Below are 27,656 nucleotides of genomic sequence, written 5' to 3'. Positions count from 1 at the left end.
TCGTTATGTAACTGCGCTGTGTTTATCAGGATCGCCCTTTCTACATTGCGTGACGTTGCTGCGGTGTCTCCTAGTTACTTGTTTCTGTATGTACTCGTGTATTTTCTCCAATGAGTGGTACTACACTTCTTAAAATGTTTTTTTAGATGAAAAATAGTGTATTTAATATAATAAGTCTGAGAAAAGGGACAAAATGGACTATCCTGGTCCCACAATTCAGAGATAATAATTAACACTTTAACATCTATTTTCTGTTCTTTTCGTCAGTGTGTATCAATTATCTCATAAAAACCAGCGAACACGCTGGGCCTCTTTACTGTGTGGAGACTTCCATTTTCCATTTGGCTTTTTATGTGTTTTTCTACAATATTCTAACTCCCCTGGCATGATTTTTAATGACCAGTATAGCATTCTGTCTTGTGGAGACATCGTCCATTTTACTTCGGACTTAAATTAACCTTTAAATTCCAAGTATACTTTACTGAAATACCAAAAAGAGAACTGTGGTGGTACCGATAGACCCCTATATTACTTCCCCTTATTTCCTGAGGGTAAAAGCTGTTGACAATGTGGTATATATATTTCATGAAATTTATGCCTATGACATATATATATATGTCATATATATATATATATACACATACATACATATATATATATGTCATATATATATATACACATACATACATAGATACATACATGAATCTGAGAAATCCATGTATATGTGTGTGCATATATGCTTTATTGAAAAATAAGGTCATACTATATGTTTTCTGCAGCTCGCTTTATTCACTCAGGTGTATATCATAGACATCCTCCCAATCCAGACTCACCCGGTCCTTTCAGATAGAGTGGAGGGGTCCCCTGATGTGCAGGTGTGGTCTCCTGTGCAAGGACACATTTGGTGGGAGATTGCTGTGGACAAGACCCAGGACCACGCTGAAACTCCGGCCCCCTGAGACACCACAGCTCGCTGTGATTTACTGCATAATTTTCTTGATGGTGGACACTTAAATTTTCTCCATTTTCCACTGTCAAAAAGATGTTTGACTGGCATGCTTCTTCTGCAAATATTCCTGTGATCTCATATGAGTATTCCTCTAGTTAAGGCTTCTGGAAATTTAGTCCCTGGATGTGACATTTACATTCATCACAGGCTCTTTTCAAGTGACTCTAGAAATTCCTTCTCCAGTGGGGAATGAAAAGATGTAGAATAACTTATGTAACCAATTCTATATCGCTGGATATGATTTCAGTTCATGTTTTCTTCCCACCATTGTAAACAGTGCTGTGAAAATATCCTGATGACTACATCTTTTTGAACTAAATTTTTCTAAATTAAACGATTCCTAGAAGTGGAGTTGAGTCTGTGTGTACACACGTTTTTCAGAGTTTACATATGCATTGACATGTCGTCCTCCAAACACGTCGCTCACAGTTTGTTCTCTCACAGATGGACACTAGCTAGAATATCTTTTAAAAATATTTGCCAATATGATGAGCAAAAGTGCTTTTTCATTGTTTTAGTTTGCATTTGATGACCAGTGAGGTATTCAGCGTTTTTCACTTATTAGCCATCTGACTTTTAAAAAGTGAATGATCCCTTATGTCCTTTGCACACATTTAAGTGAGGGAGCTTCTTGCTGCTTTGTGACAGCTCTTTGTATGTTATGAACAGTAACCCCTTGACTTTATCAACATGTATCACACAGCTTTTACTTGTCATTTCTTGCCTTTCATTTTGTTCAGTAGGTTTACTTTTGTTGTGGCCCAAAGTATACTTAAGTTAGTAAATGTCTTCTTTTTGGGTTTTATTTTTGGTATTATTCTTAGAAATACTTTCTTATAACGGTACAAATCTCTTCTGTAGGTTTTGTAACCTCTAATTTGGAGATGATAATAGTGCTTGTTACAGTGAAAGGAAGTTGAATTAATGTGAGCAAAGAGTTGTATTCGTTGTTATTAGTACTTTCTAATATTCACATCACTTTCTATAATTTTTCTTGTGGTCATTATGACTGGAATAGAATTTGTTCTTTCCAGGTGATTCTCTGCCCCAGGAGAATTATTGAATTCATACTTTTCTCTTTGATTTGAAATCCCACGTGTACAAATACTTATGTACACTAGAGTCTATTTTTGAGCTCATGGTTTATTTCTGTCAACCTTACTTTCTTACTCCAGCGCCATATCTTACAAAATGTAAAAATTTATTTAATATCTGACAGTGCAATTTTTTTTCGATTCTTTTCTTCCATCCCAAATTTTCTTGGCTAGTATTATGACTTAATTATTCCTGAAGAATTCTAAAATACTTTGTTCAAGTTAAAAAAAAAACAGAAAAGTGTTTTCATAGGATTTTTTAAAAAGTTTTGAATTATCTTTAGAAGAAATTTGATCTTTACAAAACTGCTTTCCTCCATGCAATATGCTGATGTCTCTACATTCACATCTCTTACTTTACCCCTAAGTACAGTCCTGTAGTTTCTCCATGTAGAACATGGGCATTATTTTTGAGTTTATTCCTGATAATTGTTTATGTTTTAGTTAATTTTCTAAGTGAGAGCTTTTTGCTATTATATTTTTTAAGCTGTAAAAACTGACACCTAGGAAGGCAGATTCGGTTTGTAAATACTCACTTTGTAACTTGTCATTTAAAATTGTAAGTATTAAATACTTGTTGCAGAATCCTTTCTTTTCTGTTTTTCAAAATTTGTATCCAAGATTATCTAAATGGTCACAGCTAAGTAGTATAGGTGGGGAGACAGAAGGAGAGAGGTATTGTGGCTCATGTGCAAATTGTGAGCAGTTTCATGGCTGCTTTTAGGCTTGAGAAGCCACATAAGAGCCCAGTTAAGACCAGGGATGGCTTTGTATGTACTTGAAAGCCAGCTTTCCTGCCTTTATGGTGAAGCCTGGTGGGCGTGGCAGGTAGATGAACAAGGTCCAATGGAGGTTATTGGCTGCACAGAGCACTGTGTCTGTGAGAACTGGAGACCATCGCCATGGCAAATGCTTGGTGTCAGGAACACTGCAGGGGAGCTGGGGAGCCTGTGTGTTAAGGATTTTCCAGCCCTGGGAGTGAGAAGAGCAGACTCTGCATTCAGATCTGAGTTTGAATTCATCCTCTCTTGTTTACTGGTCCTCTGACTTTTGTCAAGTTATATACACTCTTTCAACCCCTGTTTTCTTGTCTCTCAAAATAGGATAATTATGGCCTGCTGCTAGAGTGTTTGATCTGGGTAAATGATTTGTGTCTATAAGATGCCACGTACTGTCACAAGTTCAGTGAGAAATGGGCTATTGCCTCTTCTTCTGCAACTCAGTGCTCGACAAGTCATCGGAGGAAAGCCAGTCCCTAATTTGTGTGTGATATAAGTAGGAACAAAATTAATGTCTTGTCTTTCACTAGCAGTATTCTTACTCCTTTGCTTCATTTACTTCTTTTCTTCTTTCCTTACCCCTTTCCCCCCTCCACCGAAAGAACCTGAGACTCTCTCAGAACAATAGATTCCAATTACTTTTAAGGTTGTCTCATTCTCATGAAATAACAGTAACATAAAAAAACTGTACACATCCCAGAATTCATTGTATTTGATTTAGACACACACGCGTGCACACTCACACACACACACACACACACACACACACACACACACAATCAGGCTACCTCCCACTTACTGAGGGGGAAGAACCACTTATTCTGAGTTTTCATTCACTGACCGTGAGAGCAAAGTGTCTTACGCAGACTTTCACCTGGCTTCGTGCATGGTGTTTTTAGTTGGATTTCTGCTTTGTGGCCATAGAATTATTCTCCTAATAGAAGAGAGGAAGTGGAGACATAGACATTCTCCTGAGATATTGGTGTCATCATATTTGAGTTGGGAAGGACTTAAGACAGCAGAGAGTCATAACTGTTTATGGGTGTGAATCCATGATAGTGTAACTTGGACAAGAACCTGGATCTTCTGCCATCGTGTCCACGCGGGTGAAGAGGTAACTTGTTGGGGGATGGCAGGGATCCTTCTTGCTTGATTTCCAGGGTCTTGCTAGTTTTCATTGCTCACCTGCCTTTACTTTAGGTCCATGTGGCCTCTCATGGGAAGGTCACTCTGTCTTGATAAATAGAGTTACTTATCAGAAAAAGCTCTGGACCCACTCGTATTTCCCAGTTTTTTCTGCTGACCTGCTGACACTTTTTATAAATGAGATATAAGAAACTACTTGATATAAAATCCTTTGTGTTATCGTTAGCCCTCGAGTTCCATAGGAATGGGGTCCTGTCCCAGGCTGTCTAAGACTAGATCTGAACAAAGATAGGGTGATAGGCTGTGCTGCTGGACCCTCCACAATCAAATGTGATTTCCACCTTAGTTTTTAGAATCAGGCAGATGAGCTCAAAACTTGCCTTTACCAGTTATTAGCTTAGTGAACTTGGGGAAGAAACTACTTTTGTGTGTACAATTTTCTTTGTCTGTAACTAAGCTCAGTATTTATTTTAAGGTTTTTGTTTTAGAATTGAATGAGCTAATTCCCTCATTTATACCTAAAATACTGATCGTGTGGTTCTATGATGGTGCCTTGGTTGTTGATTACTAAGGCACTCGGCGTTGAGAAAGGGGGTGGGTGACCACTGGATTCTAAAGCTTATATTCCAGGATATGCTTGTAAAAGCCTGGATGTGCAGTGGATTTTTAGTAAATATCCATTCCTTTCCTAGTCTGCATTGATTGTGTATATATCTTTATAATAATATATGAACATTTTTTAATGCAATTTAAATCTTTCTGTAGTATTTAAAATATATAGCTGTAACAAAAATACGTGAAATTAAAGGATTTCACTTTTATTTTGTTTTCAATAAGCAAAACAAAATAAAATAGAAAAGAAAAAGTGTTTTGAAGGAGCAGAAATAACTTTATTTCTGTAGAATCAGTTCCCTATGATAGGTTTTTTGGTTGTGTTGTTAAACAGCATATAAAATTGATAGGTTGTGACATACTGGAAATGAGGAAACAGTGGAGACATACTGCCACCAATGCAGTCATTTTATTACCAAGTCCAAACTCGTTCCGCTTGCTGCATAACAGGCCAATAAATCAGGAGATGAAGTGTTGGAGCAAAGAAAAGTGACTTTATTTGAAAAGCTGGCAGACTCAGAGGATGGCATACTGATATCCTGGAGAACCCTCTTCCCCAAGTCACAATTCAGTCTCCTTTTATACTAAAAAGGCGTGGGGGTGTGGTTGGTTGTTGCAAACTTTTTGCTGTATGAATTGTTTTTCTTTGGAATCCTTTGTTCTTGCAGCCGTCCATGTAGGTCAAATCATGGTGCCTCTGTAAAACCTCCAAAAGAAATCAAAGTTTATTCTCTATTTTGCAACGTGCCATCTCTACATAAGTGCAGAAGAACTAACATCCTTAAAGATCAAAGCCCGGAGAATAGTCTGTCCTGGATATTTCAGTCTAAAGGCAACTTTCTTTTATAAAAGGTGCAGAGCTAGCAAGTCTGAGCCTAGAAAACAGGGCACAGGTTAAAAGCCAAAGGAACACATCTAATATGGAGTCAAACTTGTTCTTTTCTATTACAATTTTTTTCCATCTGATAAATAATTTTATTAATAAATATGGGCAATTTTTTTTTATTTTTGCTTCTTAATAACGGATAAGTGGTCCAAATACATTTTTGTGATCAGGAATGCTGTGCATGCCTTGGGGTCACAGCAAACTCTTATTGGGAGTGGTCGGCCCTTCAACATGCCTGATGCCCTGTGAGTGTTGGTGAGGGTCCCCCTAAACAGGGGCTGTCTTCAGGAACCAGCATATGGGCATTGACCTCTGGAGACCTCTTTTTCAGGTGCGGGAAAATTTTTCAGGTACTGTGATTGAAAAATTATTCCAGCTGGGAATAATTAGGGAATAAAGGAAGAGAAAAAGGGCTTGGAGTAGAGTAGAAGAGAAGGAGAGAAGATCATGGAGCCTGGGGGCTTGGCAGCAGGGCCTCCGGAGAGAGAGAAGCAGGGGTGTGGAGGGGCCCGGTTCCAGAACCATCTCCTGCACCTGTCCCCGCGCCCAAGACACGCAGCCTTTAATTACCCAGGACTCTCTCGTGTCTGAACGTCACCCTGGTCAGAACCTTGAGAATCGAAATTAAGGGGTGGTCAGCACTAACCTAGGGGGTCACAGAGGACTTTGGTCAAGTGCACAGTGCCTTTTCTGGTCATGTGTCTTCACTTGCCCTTTATCTTTGGATCTGAGGAACAGGAGCAAGGAACTCAGAGAGAGATCCAGGAAGACATCTGACTGTGTTAGGGAGGACATTCACAGTGACACGGGGAGCAAGGACACTTGCAGCAAACTAAAATGACTTCACAACTATTGCATCAGAGCTGCAGGTGTGAGAGAGCCTAAGCCTGTCTCAGAGTGCAGGGGACAAGCGGAAAGGAATGGTAAAATTTCCACTGACAATTGAAATTTTGTTAAATAGCCTGCTATTGTTAATTGTATCACTTGAATATATGCAGGTGTATTTCTGTGAGCATTTATAGGTTCACACAACCCCATCAGCTCCTCTTGCCCCCATCGGGGATGGGCTTTCTCAAGCACAGTGCCCCTCCTGCTTGGGTGGGCCACTCTGTGGGTCCTTGCCTGGGGCAGGGCTGCTGCAGGGCACTGAGTCCCTGAGGCATAGCCTGTGAGACACGACAGGAACATCTCTACTCTTGACTGAGGGCCTCCTTTTACCCCTGCAGTGTTAGAATGCCGATGACTCAGTTAGAAAGATCCTTCGAAGCTGTCCGTGTCCTTGCCATCCAGAAGCGGAGCCTGGAAGCTTCCAAATTTCTCCAGAATGCGATCTATATTCACCTTCAGCAGGTGAGTGTGTGCCCACTTACAAGTGCAGGAATTACTGAAGTTTTTCTGAAACTTACTCACCATTTTTCCATCTGTTTTTTCTGTGCTAGGATTCAGTATGGTCTGCTAAAAATTCTGGAGTCAGATCTTGAAACCCTGATGAAGAGGATTATTTATTTTATTTCTTTATATGATAACATTTTCTTTGAAAATTCAGAGTTTTCAGTTCTTTGAGGAATTTTTTTGGGTGTTGTACAATCAACTTTGCTCTTACCATCTTTGTGACCTGTTGATATATGCCTCTCATCTGGCTTCTGTCACTTGTGAGGCAGTTCCATTTGTGACCCTGTGCAGGATGTTCATGTTATAAAACATAAAGTCTGTAAAAGTACAGTCCTTTTTACTTCAAAGACATTCCACAATTAGTATTTAAATTTGGGTGTGGTTTTTAGAAGACAGTATGATTAGAACATGTAATTGCAGGTTGCTAGTGCAAAATCCCCAAATCAATAGTCTAGCTCAACATCTAAAATCTTTCTAATCTACCTTGGATTTGTATGGATAAGTGAAGCAGTTTGCTAAGAACACAAGACCAGGTTTAGATACAGGCTGGTGTTTCTCAGCAGGTCCTCCCAAGCTGAAGTTCTGCCATAGGGTGGGGCCGAGTGGAGAGGGCGGGTCCTGCCCTCCCTGAGCTGAGAGTTTCATGGCAAAGACATTCATCAGGTGAAGAACTGGGAGATTATTCTAAGAACAGTGGGTTTGAAAAGAGTCCTATAAGCATGGGACTGACACAGTCCAATTTGTCTCAAGTAGGGGAGAGTGTCTTTGGGGCCACTTGTGAGACTTGTGAGTCCAGGTGGTCAGTGTTGGTGGCTTCTACTTGAGCTGTGTGAGGGTCAGTGTGTAAAATTGAAAAGTTTGAAGGCATATTTAGATGGTAAAAAGGAAAGGATGAATGCTGTCTGTGAAGGTAGGATGCAGTAAGGCCCAGGTTTCTGGGTGGATTAATGAGATGGTCCTGCTGTTCTCTTAGGAGGGAAACATGCAGAGGGAGTTCTGGGGGAAAACTGATGAGTTCAGCTGTGGGTAAAGTGAAAGACTGTTAGATGTGTGTTCTGAGAGCTCAGGTGAGAGCCAGTAGTGAGTAGGGAGGGAGAGAGACTTTCAAATCCTTTTGTCTTGTGAACATACAAATAAGTATGAGTAATGACACACTTAACACCTCAGTATTCTGTTTTTAAAACCCAGTAACATTTTGTTATATTGAGGGCAGAGGTTCTTAATGTTTTTAATAGAAATAAAACAAATAGAAACAAAATAGTGGAGTTAATCAACATCTTAGAGTTGATCTGTGTCCTTGTATGTATTTTGATACCACATCTGTTTATTAGCATAATCTACAAAAGCTTGTTTAGCATAAGAGTTAAAAAGAGGGACGGGGCACACAATGTTGGGGTTTGAGGCTGATGTTCTTGAGCAAATTATGTAGCCTCTTTGTGCCTTAGTTGCATCTTCTGTGACTGCACCCGGGGCCCTCATCACAGCTGATTTCCTAGACTAGATGTTGGGAGGGAGGCTGCTGAAGGGAGTAAGAAGTGGCAACTGCTAGGGATACTGAAGAGAGGAAAAAAAACTGATTAAAGCCGGGAAACTGAGTACAAATACACTCAAATTGAAAGAATCCCGCAGTGTTTTGAGCCACTTAGCGTAAGGGAAACAAAATTACGTGGACCCAATTCTCTTGAGCATATGAGTATTGTGGGTGGGAGGGTGTCATCAGAAAAGGGTTGAGAAGAGGCCTTTTGGAATCCCTTGACGTTTCCAGTAAGGATGGGGCGCAGAAGTGAAAACCCCCTGCTTCACAGTGGAAGCTCCTGTTTTGTGTGAAACTGACCAAAGTTTGGAAGCCAGTCATCAGCGTTGCTGGCAAATGAAGGGACTTCTGGATTAGGTGGGGCACTTGCTGTGACTTCCAGGTGACCTGCTGGCTGGGGGCTGTGAGGCGGGCAGTAGGTTTGCAGGGTGACCCAGGCATAATCCCTGGCTCTGAGGCTGCTGGTCTGACTAGCAGACCTGGGCACCCGCAGTCCTAATGGGGCAGATTTGGATGTGGCCTGGGACACTTGCCGTGCTGAGGGTGAGAGGAGTGCTCCCCTGTGTGGGTGTTCCTGCGGAGAGTGGAAACATCCTCCTGCAGGGGAGGAAGACCCTCTGAGCAGGGGGCCAGAAGCATAGGCAAGACCAGCCTGAACACAGAGGTTTTGGGGAGTCGGAAGTCATACAGTGGCCCGAGCAGCCTTGTTACTGAGAGACTGGAGGAAAAAGATGCTGAAAAGTCAGGCTAGGGTCCGACACTGTGGTGGGTTATGAGTGACAAGAAAGGACTGGTCAGGCAGGCACAAGAGAATTCTGTGGGTGTCCCAGCTGGTGTGTCCTGCCGGAGGGAGGAGCAGAGATATAGACTTTGCCACTTATTAGCTGTGTGACTTTGAGCAATATCACTGAACCTCTTTCTACATATATCTTGATCTGTAAAGAGACAATGTGACAAGCTCGTGTCATCAGAAGGCTTAGTTTAGCTCTGATCCTCTTTGTCCCGTTCTGTCAGTGTTGCCCTGCAAGTATCTGCAGCGGCTGCTCTTACCCTGAGATGGGAGGGCATAGAGGGACATTGTAGTACACGAGGACAGGAAGGGGTTGCTTTAAAAGCAGACATGTAGCCTCCTGCAGTTGCAGACCTGCAGGCAGTTTGGTTGACAGTAGTGGAGAGGACTTGGGAGGCCTTAGCATCGTCTTAAAACCTGTTTTCCCTTGGAGACCGGATGTGACTTTGCAGATTAAAGTTGAAGATTTGGGCTTCTGTCAAAGCTGTTTTCAGAGATGGGTATATAAGTTACATATGGTATAAAATAAATGTTTTATTTAATGTGTGGGACTTTGCAGCTGTTGGGAACAGCTCTGTTGGCCTGGTCTCCAAGGAGGACAGTAGAGGTCAGCAGAGCGTGCAGGAGGGCAGGCAGACCATCTTACTTCTGCAGGCGGTTCTTCAGAGCAAGGCACTCTGTTGAGTTGACTCTTCTCTAAGTTTGGTCTGAGCAGACAGTAAAGTAATGAGTTCTGGTGGGATTGTATAATGACAGGAAGAAAGGGGAACCCGTAGTTTTTCTGGGCTAGAACACGCTTTTGGTTCCTGATTCAGTGTGTTCCATTACAGAATTGATGAGTTGTGTCTCTTCTAGGACTTGCTTTAAATAAACGCCCAGCCTAAAAGTGAAGAGTTATGTTTTATTTGGAGGGAGGACCCGAGCCGAGATGAAAGCCTCTCAGATCACTCTGAGGGACTTCTCCCAAGAGGTAGGGAAGGAGCTGGTTATATAGGAGCTTTACAACAAACACCAGGTAATTGGGACAATAAAAGTTTTCTTGTTATCTAAAGAAATCCAGGTATCTCAAGTTCAAGAATTAAGTGCTTTTCTATGTATGGGAATAAGGAAACATTTTGGTCATTGAATTCATTTCTTTGACAAGCACCTAGCTACCTAGGGCCAGTTTCCTGTCATTTCTTATTCTGAGTCCGCTCAGAGGGCACCACTGTGAGTGGCTGTGAGGCTGGGCTGCAGGCATGTACTCGCTGGGGGTGGCAATAGCCGCTGATGTCTTGGTTTCAGTATTCTTTGTTTACTGACATGGTTGCATTATTTTCATTCACATTGTAGTATTTTCATTCACAGTGCTCCGACTTGGTCCTAAATTCGACCAATATTTTGAGAGACATTTCATGACCAATTTTGTCCCACGGTGCTAGGATGGCTCATACCTAGTTCAGCTGAAGAAATTTCTGAGCTGCCATTCAAGGTGTTAGGTTTTTTATCAGGATCTGTTGATACTAAAAGTTCTCAGGATCGCCTGTCTTACTAGTTTATTATGATCCAAAAAATGTTTGCCCTTCGTTGCTCATTTCTATACCTAGAATCACACTATTACAATTATTTTATACAGGGTTATAAATTTTATCTAATTCTTCAAGATGTTTAGCCATCATCAATCTTGTAGACCTAGTTACACATTGGGAAATGTAACAGACAACAATTTTATAAAATAGACAGGATATAAGTAATAAAGCTAGTAACATTAATAAAGGCACGAGTAAGAATTTAATAGTCGAGGAGTTACATATTTGGGTTAAAATTTTGCTTGTGTTTCCGATTGAGTTTGAGTGACCTTATGAGAAATTTCTTATTTATGGTCAGGGCCAGAGCAGGTATTAATTGGCCAGGTGAGATCACCCAACTTGTATGTTCCACAGTTGCCTAAACAGAAATATAATTACCTTTTTAGAATAACATTTCTGAGGGCTATCTAGTTAGAGCCATGGAGTAGGGAAACCCACCAAGGTAACATAGAAGTACTAGACATAGGTAATTTACCATGAACTTAACAATTGGAGTAGTTCATAATCAAAGGTAGGAGAAATTATCAAAGTAATTGGCATACAGTCCTGGTCCGGTGTCTTGGGTCAGCTGTCTAGCTCAGATGTAGTCTTCTTCTCATCCTGACCTGGGTAGCTTTTTCTCCATTTGAGCATTGTTTTAAGGTGAGCAGTGTTCTATAGGCCAGTGCACTGCAGGGGCTGTTTCTGATAGGAAATGAATCCGAAAGTCTGTTTCCTTCAGCTTTGGTGTGTACGGTGTATTTAAGAGTACCTGATAAAGGGTCCTTCTATTCAGGTTGGAGACAGTTCTTTAAGTCATGCCTGTTCCATGATGTATAACCCCCTGGCTGCAGGTCATTGGACATTGGAACTTTACCCAAGGATAGATTACTGAGCATCAGAAACAAACCTAGAGTATCCTTTTCATAATTCAATTAAACAGAGCAATGTGACATAACAGCAAGGAATGATCTGGAATGTGTCTTATTAAATATAGACCTCAATTAACAAAACTAGAATTTAATATCCACTAAAATATAATCTTTTTTCTCTCTAAAATTACCCTAATATTTCTCAAATACAGCCAAATGAAGACAATTTGTTTACAAGTCTGATTATTTGATCATATAGGCTTTTTTAAATTGGCTGTGTTGGAACTTTTAATAACGAGTCTCAGGGTAGAATGTTAATAAGCTTTTCTAAGGCCAGGAAAGCAACATCAAGGGCTTGTCATGGGTTTCTGCCTTACAGATTTAGGTAAATTCTTTTCTCTTTAAAATCCCTAAAATATTTTGGGATTCCTATATCTGTTAGGAGATGAACTTCCTCGTTTTTCTGATAGAGCCACTGGGGACCTAAGAGATTTTAGTCTCTTGAGGGATCAGATAGAGGGAAAAGATAACACTTCCAAATCAGATTACATAGGTATAATTCATCAAATTGCTGTGAATCATAACTTGCTTAAGGAGAAGAGATTCTTTATGTCTGGGAAACAGGTTAAAAGCCAGTAGTATTTCAGACAAAATCAAAAATTATAACCATACTCACCAGATGTAACTAATTCTTCAAATCAGTTTTCATTAGACCTTTAAAATTTCTTACCCAGTTTAGTTCAGTGCTATAGTTTGAAATTTATTAGAAACCAGTAAATCTCCTTGAAGAGAAAGCACTTTGCAAAATCACCAGAAGGAAACAATTAACTGTCTATAAATGACAAAATATTTAAAAGCATGGTTCAACACCATTACACTAAAATCAATAAATTAACCTGCATACTATAACCAGAAATATGACTGGTAACATTTTAGATATGCCATAATTTTAGGGAGTCCATATAATATGTAGAATATCTATGTTAATAATGTTTTCTCATACAATATAACCTTTGAAGATTTATTATTCATTTGACAATACCATGTATTTAACATGCCAAATGAAATTTACTAGTTTTAAATCTCTTTTTGGGATGTTTCAGGGGCACGCTGTAGCATCCCAAACTTAACTGGAGATTAAAAGAACTTTAATTAGAACTTGATATTTGGGGAGCTTATTAAAATATTTCAAAAAGCTTGGTCAGATAAACATATAGATCACTGTAAAGTAGTACTTATTCATTAAGAAAGTATGTCAAAGGTAAAGGCAGAACAGATCAGGTAAGTGGTATAATATGCTTTACATTTTGTTACTGAAAGTGAATGAACATTTTAAAAAAATTTTGTCCTCTTAACAGAGAGAAAACCAAATCTAGTCTTGTACCAGCTTAAGTCGAAGATTCATTTACTTTGCCCAAGTTGATTCTAAACTTAGCCAATTCTGACTACGTACAAAACTCTTTCCTTAGGGTTCCTCTTCCACATGCCTTCCACAGCTTTCTATAGTCATATTAGTGTGTCCCTTATTTTCTGTTCTATTCAGAAGTGACCAGCTTCAGGAGAAAGTCACTATTTTTCATTAACAAAATATAATTTCATTCTTATATCTTCCTTTACACATTTATCTTACTTTCCTAGGATACTGAGATCATTCCCTTAATAATAGAGACTACTTCAGGGTGGCACCAACCATGTATTAATATTTCTAAACACCTTTATTTCTCTGTAAGAGGAAGTTAAATCTTAATTAATTCATGTTTCAATCTTATTTTATCCAAAAATAGCATAGCTATTTAATAAAATCCTATCATTTAACTTAAAGTAGCACAAATCTAGAATTTAAAGATACCAAACATTTGGAGATTATCTTAAGCATACATTTTAAAAATATATTTTAAAAATTTACCCTAAGCTCTCATCTCATTTGTATTTAATTTACTTAAAATTTTACCACACCACATTACTATAATATTTTTTGACAAATCAGCACCAGATATAACAGGATCTTATTTGACTTTCATTAAACCTAGATACAGTAAATTTAGTATACTTAATATTGATGACTTTAAAGATGTCTATATTAATTATAACATACTTAAACTAAACAATATCAAATATTATCTTAATATTGAATATTTTCCAGTTCACGTGAAGCTGAAATTCAATTTGGTCAGCTTTTATTTTAAAATACTTAATTTGTAAGCTCTTATTTTTTATGCCAATTAAGCAGAGCTCTTTGACTTTCATTTTTTTTTTTTTAGCTGTAGAAATATCTCACATCTATAATGTGTACGCAGGCTTATAAACAGACAAAAGCTGGAGATTTCATAGCTTCACTTTAAAACTTACTTATGAGATAAGTATAATAATAGTTGGAGTAAACTGAATTTGCTTGCTCAAATCACTAAGGCTTACTGTTTATGAAAGAGACATTTAAGATTTCTTGACAAATTCTTAAGGATCCGTCAGAGTTCTGAGTTCTAAAATGCCAAAAATTTCTTTGTTCTAAAGTTTTATCTCCTTGAGCTAATTAGGCTCAGTCCTAGGTCACTGTTTGCTGTATTTATATTTCTGATCTGCTAGACAAAGACACACGCTTCCAGTTCCCCAAAGAACTGCTCTGTCAAAGGATTCTTGAGAATCCCAATTTATTTGCGTGGCCACCATATGTACACAATACTTCTACCTTTTGTATGGCAGAGTCCAAGATTTCCTTTAAAAAAAAAGGAAACATATATATACATACATACACAAACATAAAATACCCAGAAAAAGATAAAACGTTTACATTTCAAGGACATAGGAAGAGAAATCCAAGTTCCCCCTAAAGGGGATTTTGTTTTATGAGTTCAGAATTCCAGAAAATGTTTTTAACAGGCCTGGATAGTTACTTTCAGAGTGAGTTTTTATTTTCTAATTCCCAATTAATTTTGTTAGTTTTGTACGTATATAAACCTGGCTGTGGAATTAGTTGGAGGCTCGCAATCTGTGATTACTTTTTCTTTTCTTTCCTTTTCTGTTTTTTTTTTCTTTTTTTGAAAGTTCTATTCACCATTCTAAGGTCTGGTTCTCAAAATAAAATTGCTAATAAGTTTTCCTGTAGGGACAACTCTATGGCATTAAGTATTTGCCTCTACCACTCCTGCAAGTTTCTCTGTCAGCGGAGAAAGCTGTTACCAGCCAGGAGGAGGTTCCCATTTTTCGAGTTGAAAGGTTCCTCATAAGAACTTTAATTTTATCCCAAAAAATTCAATGGAGGTAATCAAATTGAGGAAAACATTAGACCAGCCTCTTACCTAAGAACTCAGTCCTGAACCCAGTGTGTTTCAACTTGGACCCACTCGGGACTTCTCCACTGGGTGAGTATTTTCCTGGTATGTTTCCACCAGTCCCACCTCAGAGGTTTCCTCAAGGTGGGTGTTTCCCGTTACCTTTCAACCAGGCCCTACCCAGCATGTCTCCACTGGGTGGGTTATTCCCTTCAGTATTTTTCAACTGGAGGGCCAGTTACCTGGATACACCACCAAATAAATCTCAGGATCATCAACCAATATGGGAGATCCTAGAACCATGAGAAACTCACCCAAATTCATCTGGACTCCTCAAGGAGGAGGACGGGCACAAAGGACCACTGCTGCTACCAAGGCTCTGGTTCCTCGGAGAGTTCAGTTGGAGAGAAGTCTGCTCTGGGTCCCTTCATGGTGTCCAAAACTGTTGACTGAAATACATGGGCATCCTAAAAGTTAAGAGTTATGTTTTACTTGGCAGGAGGACTCGAGCAAGGATGACAGTCTCCCAGATCGCACTGAGGGACTGCTCTGAAGAGGTTGAGGAGGAGCTACGATATATAGGAGATTTACAACAAAGACCAGGTTGTTGGAACAACAAAAGTTTGCTTGTTATCTAAAGAAAGCCAGGTGTCTCAAGTTCAAGAATTTAGTGCTTCTCTATGTATGGGAGGAAGCAAATATTTGGACTCACTGAATTCATTCTTTAGACAAGCACCTAGCTATCTAGGGCAAGTATCCTGTCCTTTCTTATTCTGAGTCTGCTCAGAGGGCGCTGTTATGAGTGGCTGCAGAGGCTGGGCTGCAGGCCTTTCCTTTCTGGGGTGTGTTGGCAGCCACTGATATCTTGGTTTCAGCATTCTTTGTTTACTGAAATGGTTGCAGTGTTTTCATTCACATTGTACTATTTTCTTTCACAGACTGATTATGGATAATCTGCAAACTTGGAAAGCAACCGAGATGGAATTACTGCAGGTACATTCTACTTTAATAAGCCGTGTGCAAACATAAACATGGAGGAATCATACAAAAGGATTTGTTGGTGTAGGGAAGGGTTTCTGCACATTACAGGCGAAGGCAAGGCAGAATTCCTCTCCTTTGTATGCAGGGACGTGAGTCCACCATTCTTTTCTGTAGTGGTTTCTGAGAACAATTTATGGTAATTAACCAACATTGACAAACGGTGGAACACAATGCATTTAAGAGCTGGCCAGCTGCAGATTGTTTATTGGAAGGTGGATTTCATAGGCAAGTGGTCAGGTGGATGGGAGAGAGAGAGATCCCAGGCCTGGGCCCAGATTCAGGTTTAAATCGCCATTTCCTCACCATAGAGCCTTGGACTAGAATGTAACCTCTCTTAACCTGTTGGTGAATCTGTGAAATGGGCATAATATTCCTTTGTTCCTGGGATTGTTGTAAGTTGTAAAGAGTATTATAGCACACATGAAGCACTTAACACACTGGCAATTAGCAGTGTTCACTTTGTCCGGCCACCCTGCTTGGCGTGTGTCAGAGCCATAAAGGCAGCATTTGTCTGTTGAGGGCGCACTGGTAGCCCCTTGAAAAGGTTGTGAATTTGGTGATTTCCTTAATCCTTGTAACTCTGTGTGCCATGGGCAATTATTTTCATGGACAGATGAGGAATCTCAGGGTAAAGAAGACTGTGTAATTTGCCCTAACTCAGGCCATAATTTTCGGTGCAGGGGCCTTGGTTCAGCATGGGCCCCTGGGACTTATACCGCCTTCTTTCAGCACCAGAGCCAGATGTTGGCTCGGCTGTCATCCAGCCCAGAATACCCAGCAGGCAGCAAGACACACCTGGCCCTGTGCTGCTTGAGCAAAAACTCCGGAGGGGAGGCAGTTACAAAAGGTATAATAATAAAAACAGGCGATTGCAAAATGTGATCAGCTCTGAGAAGGAAAGGAACACGTCTCGCGGTGCAGAGATGGGAGCTTTCCCGTGGGGGCTGCTCTGGGGGCGTTCATCTCAGCTAAACAAGCTCTGATGCTGCACCAAGGCAGGAAGGCAGGGCACGTGTGCTCAGGTAGACAGGGCCTCGTTGTTTATACTCATTCCCCATTTAGCGGTAGCTGTCACGAGCACTTTCGTAGTAAACAGATGTCGGCCATAATCATCCCACACTTTGCTTGGTAGTTTTTTCCCCCACTTTTGAGATGAGGTAATTGAAGCTGGGGAGTTTGCTGCATGCCCGTGATTAACTTGGAAATACCCCCACTGGTCTTTCAACTTAGACTGGTGTGGCTGTCATGTCCCAGCCCTGTGAATGGCATCGTGTAGCTTCTCCCAAGTGGCCCAAATGACTGACATTGATTTTCTTAATTCATAGGAAATGGTATGTGACAATAGGGAAAAAGGTAGTAAGAAATTGGAAAAATACAAAAAAAACCTATCTTCCCCAGCTGGGGAAACGTGCCCTCTGTCACTCACCCCACTCACTGCCTGGCACCTCCTCCCTGCCAACTCCGTGTTCAGAAGCCACTCTGAGCCTTTGAAGAACATTTTGCCTTGTGACACTGTTGACTAAGACCTGTGACCTCTCTGCCCCTGGTTAACTCTCGCTTCAAAGCCATTTAAATTTTATTCAGGCTCCTCCTCGCAGATGTAAGAGTAGCCTCTTTAAACTTCTTGATGCAGCTCCTTAATGAAGATCTTGTGAAGGAAACCTAGCCAAAACTTGGGGGGTATGCACATAGTGAGTGTAAGCTCAGCACTTTGTGAAGTTCAGAATCAGATGAGTGGGTGACTCAGGAAAGACTTTTTTAAGGTAGCAAGGGGAAAGTGAAAGGACGCGGGCTATGTGAGACAGAAACATCTCGATCCCAGCCAGCAAGGCACCAGCATTCAGGATGGTGTGTGGAGAGTGCAGAGTTCTCACAAAGAAAGAATTGGTGGGATCGGAGGGAGGACAGTTAGGTTTTTACTGGGGAAGGAAAACGTGGGCTGAACATTTCCTGGTTGAACAAGAGGAATGTGACATGATGTGCTTGTATTTTGGAGAGAAGGGTTTTGTGGGGTTAGGCCTAGGGAGAACGCTCTCTGGCTGGGGATTCAGCACAACAGAGAAACACAGAGAACTGGGTCAACCACAAGCCCCTGCTGGGGGAGGGGCTGCCCGCCAATTGGAGCCTTTGGTGCTGCTTCTGTCCCTTAGCTGGGGCCTAAGAGCTCCCTTCACAACCCTGTCCTGTTGATACAAGAAAAAACGTGGGGCATGAGAAGGGCTGTGTCCCAGCATTTGGTTGAGCCCCTGGGATGTGCCCCGCCGGATGTGGGTCCTTGGCTTCATGCAGGAAAGTATTCAAAAGCAAGCCAATTTTGAGTAAATGTAGATTTATTCAAAGATATATATTGAAAGGCAAGAGAAACACTACGATGTTTTGGGGTTGTATGCTCAGATTAAAAGTAGGTACTGGGATTTCAAAATTGTAGAATAGATAATCAAGATTATACTGTATAGCTCAGGGAAATTTACACAAAACTTTATGGTAACAGAGAAAAGAATGTGACAATGAGTGTTTATATGTGCACTTAAGACTGAAAAATTGTGCTGAACGCTGGAATTTGACACAGCATTGTAAAATGATTATAAATCAATTAAAAATCTTAAAAAAAAAGAATGTGAGGAAGTTTTCAAGGGATGTTTCCAGATATAAAACCGTTTTTGAGCATTTTTATATTTAATATGAAATACATTTTTATTTGAAAGTTGATCATAGTTGAACTTAATTTTTTCAAATATGGCAGGATTTTTTATTTTTTTCAATTTTTTTCTCTCTCTTTTTTTTTCTAGAGTATGAAATCTGTTAGAACTAGGGTAAAGCGTAAACAAAGCCTTGCTGACTTTAAAGTGTCATCTGTTGACTGTAATTCTTACAAAACGTCTGTATTTTGAAATAAAAATCTTTAATGCTAACTGAAAAATAAAAGTAGGTACACACTCCACAGACATAGTGTGGGACTTCTCCAAAGAGGGAGAGAGAGTGGTGACACTGTGTTGCTTGTTTTCATGGGCTTGGCAGTTTCATATGCTAATAAGTAGAAGGACCAGCCTTAGGGCAAGGGAATGGAATTACCACGAAGTTGGCCATTTCCCACCCTTTGACCTTTTGTGGCTAGCCTTGGGACTGCCATGGTGCCTGGGGCTTGTTATTCACCATGTTACTATTACAGTGGGTGTATAATGATGCTCAAGATCTGCTAGAAATTAAATCTCTTCATCCTGAGCCTCAAGGCCTATTTGGGATTGAGTGCTTCACCATTTTGATGTTAATTGCTGTGGCCTTCCTTGAATGGCTGTGCTCTGCCCCCTTCCAACCTGTCTCACTGTGATGACACAGAGAGAGCAAAGTCCGGGCCCTGCCTGTGCTCCTGCATTTAACATGGGGAGGGGTGGTGTGGGCTGAGGATGACTCTGAGTGGTGAGAAGGATGTTTCACATTTTCCCACGTGGGACATGGGGACCTGTCAGCAGCCACCACAGATTTATCTCACGGGCATTATCGCTTGTGTCACACATCTTTTTCTATTTTTCTTTTTTTTATGTATTTAATCGAAATTTAATATCAGATTTTTTCGTAAAGAAATTTCTCTTTTCCTTTTCTTTGGGGCTCTTTTTGAGGGGTAGGCAATTAGGTGTATTTATCTGTTAGTGGAGGCCCTGGGGCTTGACCACAGAACCCCTTGCATGCTAAGCATTCGCTCTACCACTGAGCTCAACCACCCACCCCATCATCTTTTTCTTTTTACTTTAGCTGCCAAGAATCTTACAGCTGAATATCTAGTCCATCTTTAACACTTACCCTGATTTCAAGGCATCTATTTTCATGACTTTACCTTCCCCTGGTTTTATTTAAGTATTGAATCTACATTTTCTCTTCACTCTCACTTTTGTCTTTTTGTTGTTATGGTTGTTAAGCAGTGTTTAAAAAATTGTTTAAATTCTCTTTTAGCAGGAAGCTGAAAGTAAATATATATGTAAGCAAATTTATCATACTTAAATGCTTTTTTACATTCTAAGCTGTTTAGTAGTTGCTTAAAAACCGAATGGAATATTAAATTGATAATATTTTAAAATTATTTTTTAATTTTTTATAAAGGTATAGCTGATTTACAATATGAAATAAGTTTCAGGGTGTTCAATAGATGCACAATTTTTAATATTATGCTCCTTTTATATTTTTTGTAAATTATTGGCTATATTACCTGTGTTGTAAGATACATCCCTGTAGCGTGTTTATGTTATATGTAGCAGTTTGTATAAGAAAGTTAGGTAATGCAGAATCTGGGGCGTGGCTGTGTCTGACCCAGGTTCACGGTCACCCTGCCTGTCAGGGCCCAGGCCCTCACTCCAGTCTGCAGGGCAGCGAGTCGAGGCAGCACTCATTAGCGCTGGTATCAACCTCTGAGTGGCAGTGATAGCAGTGACTGTCTGTGGACGTGCAAAGTGTTGTTCCAGGAGCTTTAAATGCATTTCTGCATTTAATAATTAAAGCCTTCCTGTGAGGAATCGTTTTATGTTTTTAATGAATAATATATTTTATTTTAATTTTGATAGAATTCAAACCTCCGGAAAATTTCTAGGAATAGTACAATAAACACTTAGATGCAGTTTACTTAAAAGGGCACTATTAGCCCTTTTGTGTCTGGCTTATTTTAGCATAAAGTTTCAAGGTTCATCAATGTTGTAACCTGAATCAGTACTTTATTCTTTTGGTTTGATAATATCCTTTTTCTTTTGGTTCATTTTGGTCTATTTAAACATATTTTAATTGAAGTCTAGTCAGTTTATAATGCTGCATCATTTTCTTGTGTACAACACAACACTTCAGTTGTATAGGAAAATTCCTGTATTCATTTTCATATTTTTTTAAACATGTTACTATAAGATATTAAATATATTTTCCTGTGCTATACAGTATAAATTTGCTGTTTATTCTATACATAGTCCGTATCTGCAAATCTTGAACTTCCAATTTACTCCTTCCTATACCATCTCCCCTCTGGTAACCATAGTTTGGTTTCTATGTCTCTGTGTCTGTTTCTGTTCTGTAGATAAGTTTATCTTTTTGTTTCTTTGGCTTTTTTTTTTTTTTAGATTCCACATGTGGGCGATCTCATACGGTACTTTTCTTTCTCTTTCTGGCTTACTTCACTTAAAATGTCATTCTCCAGGTCCATTCATGTTGCTACAAATGGCATTAATTTATTATTTTTTTATGGATGAATAGTAGTCTAATGCACAAATATACTACAACCTCTTTATCCAGTTATCTGTCAGTGGACATTTAGGTTATTTTGATGTCTTGCTATTGTAAATAGTGCTGCTCTGAACATTGGGGTGTAGGTGTCTTTTTGAATTAGGGTTCCTTCTGGATATATGCCCAGGAGTGGGATTGCTGGGTCATATGGGAGGTCAAGTTTTTGTCTTTTGAGGAATCTCTATACTGTTTTCCACAATGGCTCCACCAAACTGCATTCTCACCACACTGTAGGATCGTTCCCTATTCTCCACAGCCTTTCCAGCATTTATTGTTTGTGAACTTCTGAATGATGGCTATTCTGACTGGTGAGAGTTGATATTTGATTGCAATTTTGGTTTGCATTTCTCTGATAATGATATTGAGCATTTTTTCATGTGCATATTGGCCATTTGTATGTTTTCAATGGAGAAATGTTTGTTTAGGTCTTCTGCCCATTTTTGGATTTAATTGTTTGTTTTTCTTTCTTATCAAAAGTAAAAGCTGTTTATATATTCTGGAAATTAAGCTCTTGTCAGTTTCATTCAATGTAAATATATTCTTCCATTCCATAGGTGGTCTTTTTGTTTTGCTTACTGTTTCCTTTGCTATTCAAAAGCTTGTAAGTTTAATTAGATCCCACTTATGTAAATTTTCTTTTATTTCTATTCCTTGAGTAGAATTCTCTAGGAGAACATTGCTGAGATGTATGTCAGATGATTTGCCTATGTTTTCTTCTAAGAGTTTTATAGTGTCTTGTCTACATGTTTAAGTCTTTAAGCCATTTTGAATTTATTTTAGTGTATGCTGTGAGGGAGTAGTCTAACTTCATTGATTTACATGCTGCTGTCAAGTTTTCCCTACACCATTTGCTGAAGAGGCTATTTTTATTCTATTGTATGTTCTCACCTCCTTTGTCAAAGATTCAAAAACCAAAAGTTTGTAGGACGATTCTTGGTAATTTTGTTTATCCATTCATTGATGGATGGATATTGTTTGTAACTTTTGGCTACTCTGAAAGATACTACTATGAATATTGATGTACAAGTTTTTGTAAGAATAAGTTTTCATTCTTTTGGCTGTAGAGTTGGCCCTCCTTATGTGTAGTTTCCACTTCATGGATCCAGATGGCTGATTGTAAAGAGAATCAAACATCCTTGGGTTATGTTATCCAGGGTGGGGGGTTCCTTAAACCATCCCCCCGAGGATTCTAAGGGATGACTCAATATGTAGGAGTGGAATTGCTGAGCCAAATAACTCTAATCTTTTGAGAAAACACCAGACTTCTGCAAAGAAGCTGCACCATTGTTCCTTTCCAATGGCCGCATATAAGGTATCTCTTCCTCCTGAATGACACTTGTTATTGTCCATGTTTGATTATAACCATCCTATTGGGTGTAAAATTAGATCGCATTTTGCTATTGATTTAGCTAGTGATGCTGAGCATCTTTTCATATGCTTATTGGACATTTGTGTATCTATTTAAATCCTTGGTAAATTTAAAAATTGGGTCGATTTTCTTTGTATTGTTCAGTTGTAAGCATTTGTTATATATCTTGGATACTAGTCTCTTATTACATATATGCTTTGTAAAATGTTTTTCCTATTCTGCAGATTGTCTTTTCACTTTAGTTTTCTTAAACATTAAAACAATTTCTTTATAGGGGAGGTAATTAGATGTATTGATTTATTTTATTTTTCTTGCTAAGCACGCACTCTATCGCTTGAGATACCTTCTTCCCCTGTAATTTCACTTTTTTGATGATGTCATTTGAAAGAAAAAAGTTTTAATTTTGATGAAGTCCAGTTTATCTGCCTTTATCTTCTGTCACTTCTGCTCTTGGTATTGTATCTAGGAAACCAAAACCTATCCTAGGACCACAAAGATTTATAATGTCCCTTCTTTTAGAAAGTTTATAGGTTTAGTTTTTATATTTCTGTCTGTGATACAATTTGAATTAATTTTTATTTGTTATATACAATATGGGGGTCCAGATTCCAGATTCATTCTTTTGCCTGCAGATACCCAGCTGTCCCAGCAGCATTTGTTGAATAGACTCTTCTTTCAATGGAGTGTTGTTGGCACTCTCGTGGAAACCTTACTGTAAATGTAAGTATTTCCCCTCTGGGTTTTTATTGTGTCTCACTGATTTATTTATCCAAACTTATGCCATCACTATACTGACTTGAGTACTATAGCTTTTTAGTAAACTTTAAAATGAGTCCTCCAAATTTGTTCTACTTTTTCAAGATTGTTTTGGCTGACCCCGGTCCCTTGCACTTCCATATGAATTTTGGTATCAGTTTTTCAATTTTTGCAAAGAAGTCAGCTGGAATTTTGATAGGGATTCCACTGAATATGTAGATCACTTTGGGGAGTCTTAACATTTTTAACAATATTGTCTACCATTCCATGAACATGGGATGTCTTCCGTATATGTAAATCTTTTAAATTTTTTTGGTGATACTTCAAAATATTCAATGTACAAATCTTGTAAATTTTTGTTAAATGTATCTCTCATTTCATTTTTAATGCTGTTGTAAATGGAAAGGCTGAGCTTCTTAAGGGTGGGTATATATATCAATTTGTTTATTTCTAGGATTCCTACACTGCAAATACCCTAGGTTTAAATTTGCTACATAAATCTATCCACATCGCTTCCCACCCCCGTGTTATAAGAATCCAAGACCCAAGTTAGGCTACCTGAACACCTATGTGGAAGTGAGAAATGAGACCCTTGGGTGGGGTTTTGTGCAGATGATACTTAGAGCTTATTCAGGATGGCTTTATCTTAATTTCTTTTAAACAACCCTTTTGGTGTATTTAGTCAGATACATTAAGAACATGCCCTTTGATATGCAGAGGAGCTAAGACTATCATTTTCAAATAATTTCTAGTGAGAGTGTTGTATTGAAACCCAATTTGCATCAATCTTTGAAGATTTATGTTTCAGGAGCTTTGACTAAACAACACATGCCTTTATTCAATAACGACAACTAAATGCTCAAGCAACATGAAAGAGTTTGAGCAAACTGCCCCCGCCCAGTAGTGCTGGTTGGCTGCAGCTGTAAATGGAGTCAGCGCTTACCTCTCCCAGTACACTTGTGCTGATCTGCTCAAAGGGGTTCATCCAACAGTTTGTCTGTAGTCTATTGGACAAAGCCATAAAGCATTGATTTAAGGTTGCTGGAGTGCAATATATTCTTATTAATATTAAGTAAGCACATATTGAGTGCTTACTGTATGATGGAATTGTCCCTCAGCCTCACATGAATATTATTTCTCTTAAAACCTCACATATTTCCTTGTTATTCTCACTTTACAGATAAGGAGACTGAGAATTACGTCTTCTCTCTTTTGGGGGGAGCTCATTATCAATGACTTGAAGTTGTAAGGAAAAAGATATTGTTTCATCCTGAAAAAATATTTTTTTGAGAGTCAGCATTGAAGAGGGTGACCACTGAAGAAGGTGATCATTGTTCGAGTGAGATGAGCCCCAGGTTGTACGGAGTCAGCATCTCTGTCCTGGACACGGCCAGTGCAGAGCTTCGTAGTGGGTGAGGCGGCGCGGCCGCGCAGGGAACGCGGATGCCGTGCCGTTGGGCTGTGCTCAGGCCAGGTTTGGCTTTCCCTTAAGGACAGTGGACCATCATTGACAGATTTTAAGTAGGGGAGTGGGGTGCTCTTGTAGATCACTTTTGTATTGTAGAATGCTTGGAAACATTTAGAAGGCTCGGCAGGAGGTGATGTGATGAGTCAGAGTAGGGTGGCTGTGAGGTGTAGCAGTGTTCAATTTTTAAGTGGTTTTCAGTCCCAGGTTTGTGGCTGAGTAGCCGTGTCACTTTGGATGACACACTCAAGGAAGTGAAACAATTTAATCAATTAAAGAAGTGACGTACCAACTTCCCAGGACTGCTGTGGAGATCCAGTGATATAACGTGGCAGTGTGGTTCCCAGCAGAGTCAGTGCTGAGTGAGTGCCAGTGAGTACCTGGAAAAACAGGTGTGTGTGGTGGGGCTCGGTGACTGTGGAAATCTGGGCCCTGAAGGATGGGTCCAGTCACATCTGTGAGAGATGGGCCCGTGCTGGGAGAGGCAGGGAGACCTTGCCCCCCGACCAGGAGCCCTGGGCAGGCCTGCTATGGGAGGAGATCTGTGAAGTCAGGTCTTTGTGGAGTTGGAGGTGCCCTTGAGACATCTAAGTGCAATGTCACGAGCTCAAAGAGGAGGTCTGGGCCCGGGCTGTGCACTTTCCTATAATCTCAATCCCTGAGGACGCAGAGGTATTGATCACTGAACGTGAACTCATACTTTACAGGACAAGTGAATAGTAGTATCATCTCTGTCATCAAAGCTCAAGTCTCTTTATTCATCACTCATTTTGCTACTTGGGTACTTACAGGGCGGTTCTTCACTGCCCTCCCCTGGGCTCAGGCTCCACAGTAAAGAGCTGGTGAGCCTCCCTCTTTTCCAAAAGAAGACACATTTAGCTAGTAGCCTTCTATACCTCACCAGACGTAGAATTTTAGTTTGTTGTTTTAATTCTATTTTCTGTTGGCCATCTCCTGACAGGAGAGAAGTTTTACCTCATGGTCATGTTTCAACAAGCTGTTACAGAGAATTGCTGATCTGATCCATAGTGTATGTATTCTATTAACTTTGTAGAGTATTTCTCATTTGTCTGTCTTTGCCCTTTAATTTTGTATGCCACTTCAAGGCTCTATCCTATATGTGGCCTTATTTTTTTTAATTAAAAAATGTCTGATAGTTAAGAAAACAAAAGCAAAGAAAAAAATGCACATGATATCTAAATTTAGAAAATATCTAGTGTGTTTCCTGCCTCGGCAATGGAGGGATATAGAAACTTGTTAAAACCTTCATTACACAAGTTCCTTAAAATATTGATTAAGAAATAAAACCTTCCTTCCTCATCTTTCAAGCTGCATAGCTCATTGTCAAGAAAGTGAGGGGAAATACTCAGAATCCAAGACAAACCAGAAAGGGATTCCAGGAAGTAAGCAAGCCTTAGAAGCGCTGGGGGGCCATTTGGCTCCTGAGCTGGGTTTCAGTTGCCCTGACAGGAGGGCATGAGGTGAGCCCCAGGCCTCTCACACTGCGAGTTGGATGACTAATCATAAGTATGGCCAAGCAGATCCCGAGAAGCATGGTTTACTAAAGGGTGAACTAGGAAAAAAAATATTCCTCAAGGCAAGAAATTAAGAAAAGTCAATTTTGTTGGAAGAGGGGAAAAATAACAAATCGAAAGTAAGGATATAATTTAAAGCTGTTCTGGCATGAGAGTAACCACAAACTCCCGGCAGAAAAACACAGCTACTTCTGGAATGAGAAGATGTGTTTTGAATGGATCAGTGAACAGCCATTCCGAAAAAGGCCTCCAGAGTCTTGTGGATCAAGATACTGGACCGCAAACACCTCCCTTCCATGGTCTCATTTAAGTAACCAGAAAGGTTTTAAAGGAAATAAGCCATAATCATAGTTCTATTTATTGACATTACTATATGCTAGGAATTCAGAGGTGACTATGAAGTTGTCTCATCTTTTATGGACCTTACTTTCTCTTTGGGGAGACAAACTGACATAGTTGGGTAGCTTGGTGGAGGGAGGTGTTAGTCTGTTGCAATTAGCTAGGAAAGGAGGTTAAGAAATCAGTGAAGAGTGGCTGAACTTTTTACTTGAGGACAGTCTTGTTCAGTTGGCTTTTAATTGCAGGCTCAATGAGCTTTCACTGGAGGGAATAGTTCATATGGAGGATGCACTTAGCTCAGGCCTCTTTAGAATGGACAAGTGAACCTGGAGAAAAACAGTCAAATCTGTGCAGACATTGAAATTCACTTGAACATGCTCCATCCCTGAGCGAAAAATAGGACAAATATGTAGCATTTCTTGAGGACAGGGTAGTGGTTTTTAAGGTTCTGTAAGAATGAATCCCAGGGAACAGAGATGGCCAGTTGTCAAACTGTGAATTTGCTCTTTGGACGGTGTACCCACCAAGGGTATTGGATCTTTATAGACTTCCATTTCTCTTTAATACATGTCAGGTGATGTGGTCGTGTGCACAAGCATTTGGCACCTCGTCTAGGTGACTTTGGTTACCTGCCTAGAAGCGCAGGCACAGCTGCAGATGCGTCATATATCTTGCCACCCTTCCCGTTCCCTGGCTCCGTGATCAATGCAGAGTGGTTCCCTGTTGACCTGTCCGTCTCCTCTGTGACATCATAACCCATGAAAAGACCAGAGCGTATTAACTTGGCTTTGTTAAATTCAAAAGTACAGATCTAAAATGGAGTCAGATTTGTTCTTTCCTATTTAAGTAGTGCCATGGAGAAGGCACTTTGGGCAGCTTCTTATAGGGTCCAGGAGGCTTTCCCTCTCAGCCTCTGGGCGCCTCTATTGCAAACCCTTCATAGCTGTCTGGCTTACTGGAAAATC

At 39.8% G+C, this 27,656-nt stretch overlaps 1 protein-coding gene across 4 annotated transcripts in view; it reads left to right on the top strand.

The window, feature by feature from the left end:
• The window catches only part of LOC140693408 (trafficking protein particle complex subunit 9-like), a 101,755-nt gene that overhangs the window by 16,072 nt on the left and 58,027 nt on the right, over positions 1-27,656 (top strand). For 3 of the 4 annotated variants that reach the window (XR_012069141.1, XR_012069142.1, XM_072957287.1), the window contains exons 4-7: positions 6,753-6,876; positions 15,430-15,533; positions 15,869-15,923; positions 23,229-23,316. The gene's annotated coding sequence lies outside the window, so the exon portion shown is untranslated. The remainder of the gene's footprint in view (positions 1-6,752; positions 6,877-15,429; positions 15,534-15,868; positions 15,924-23,228; positions 23,317-27,656) is intronic. The other variant, XR_012069143.1, reaches the window with a different exon arrangement.

This window comes from Vicugna pacos, unplaced genomic scaffold (assembly GCF_048564905.1).
Source record: "Vicugna pacos unplaced genomic scaffold, VicPac4 scaffold_19, whole genome shotgun sequence".
Taxonomy (NCBI): Eukaryota; Metazoa; Chordata; class Mammalia; order Artiodactyla; family Camelidae; genus Vicugna; species Vicugna pacos.
This window is presented reverse-complemented; position numbering and strand designations above follow the sequence as displayed.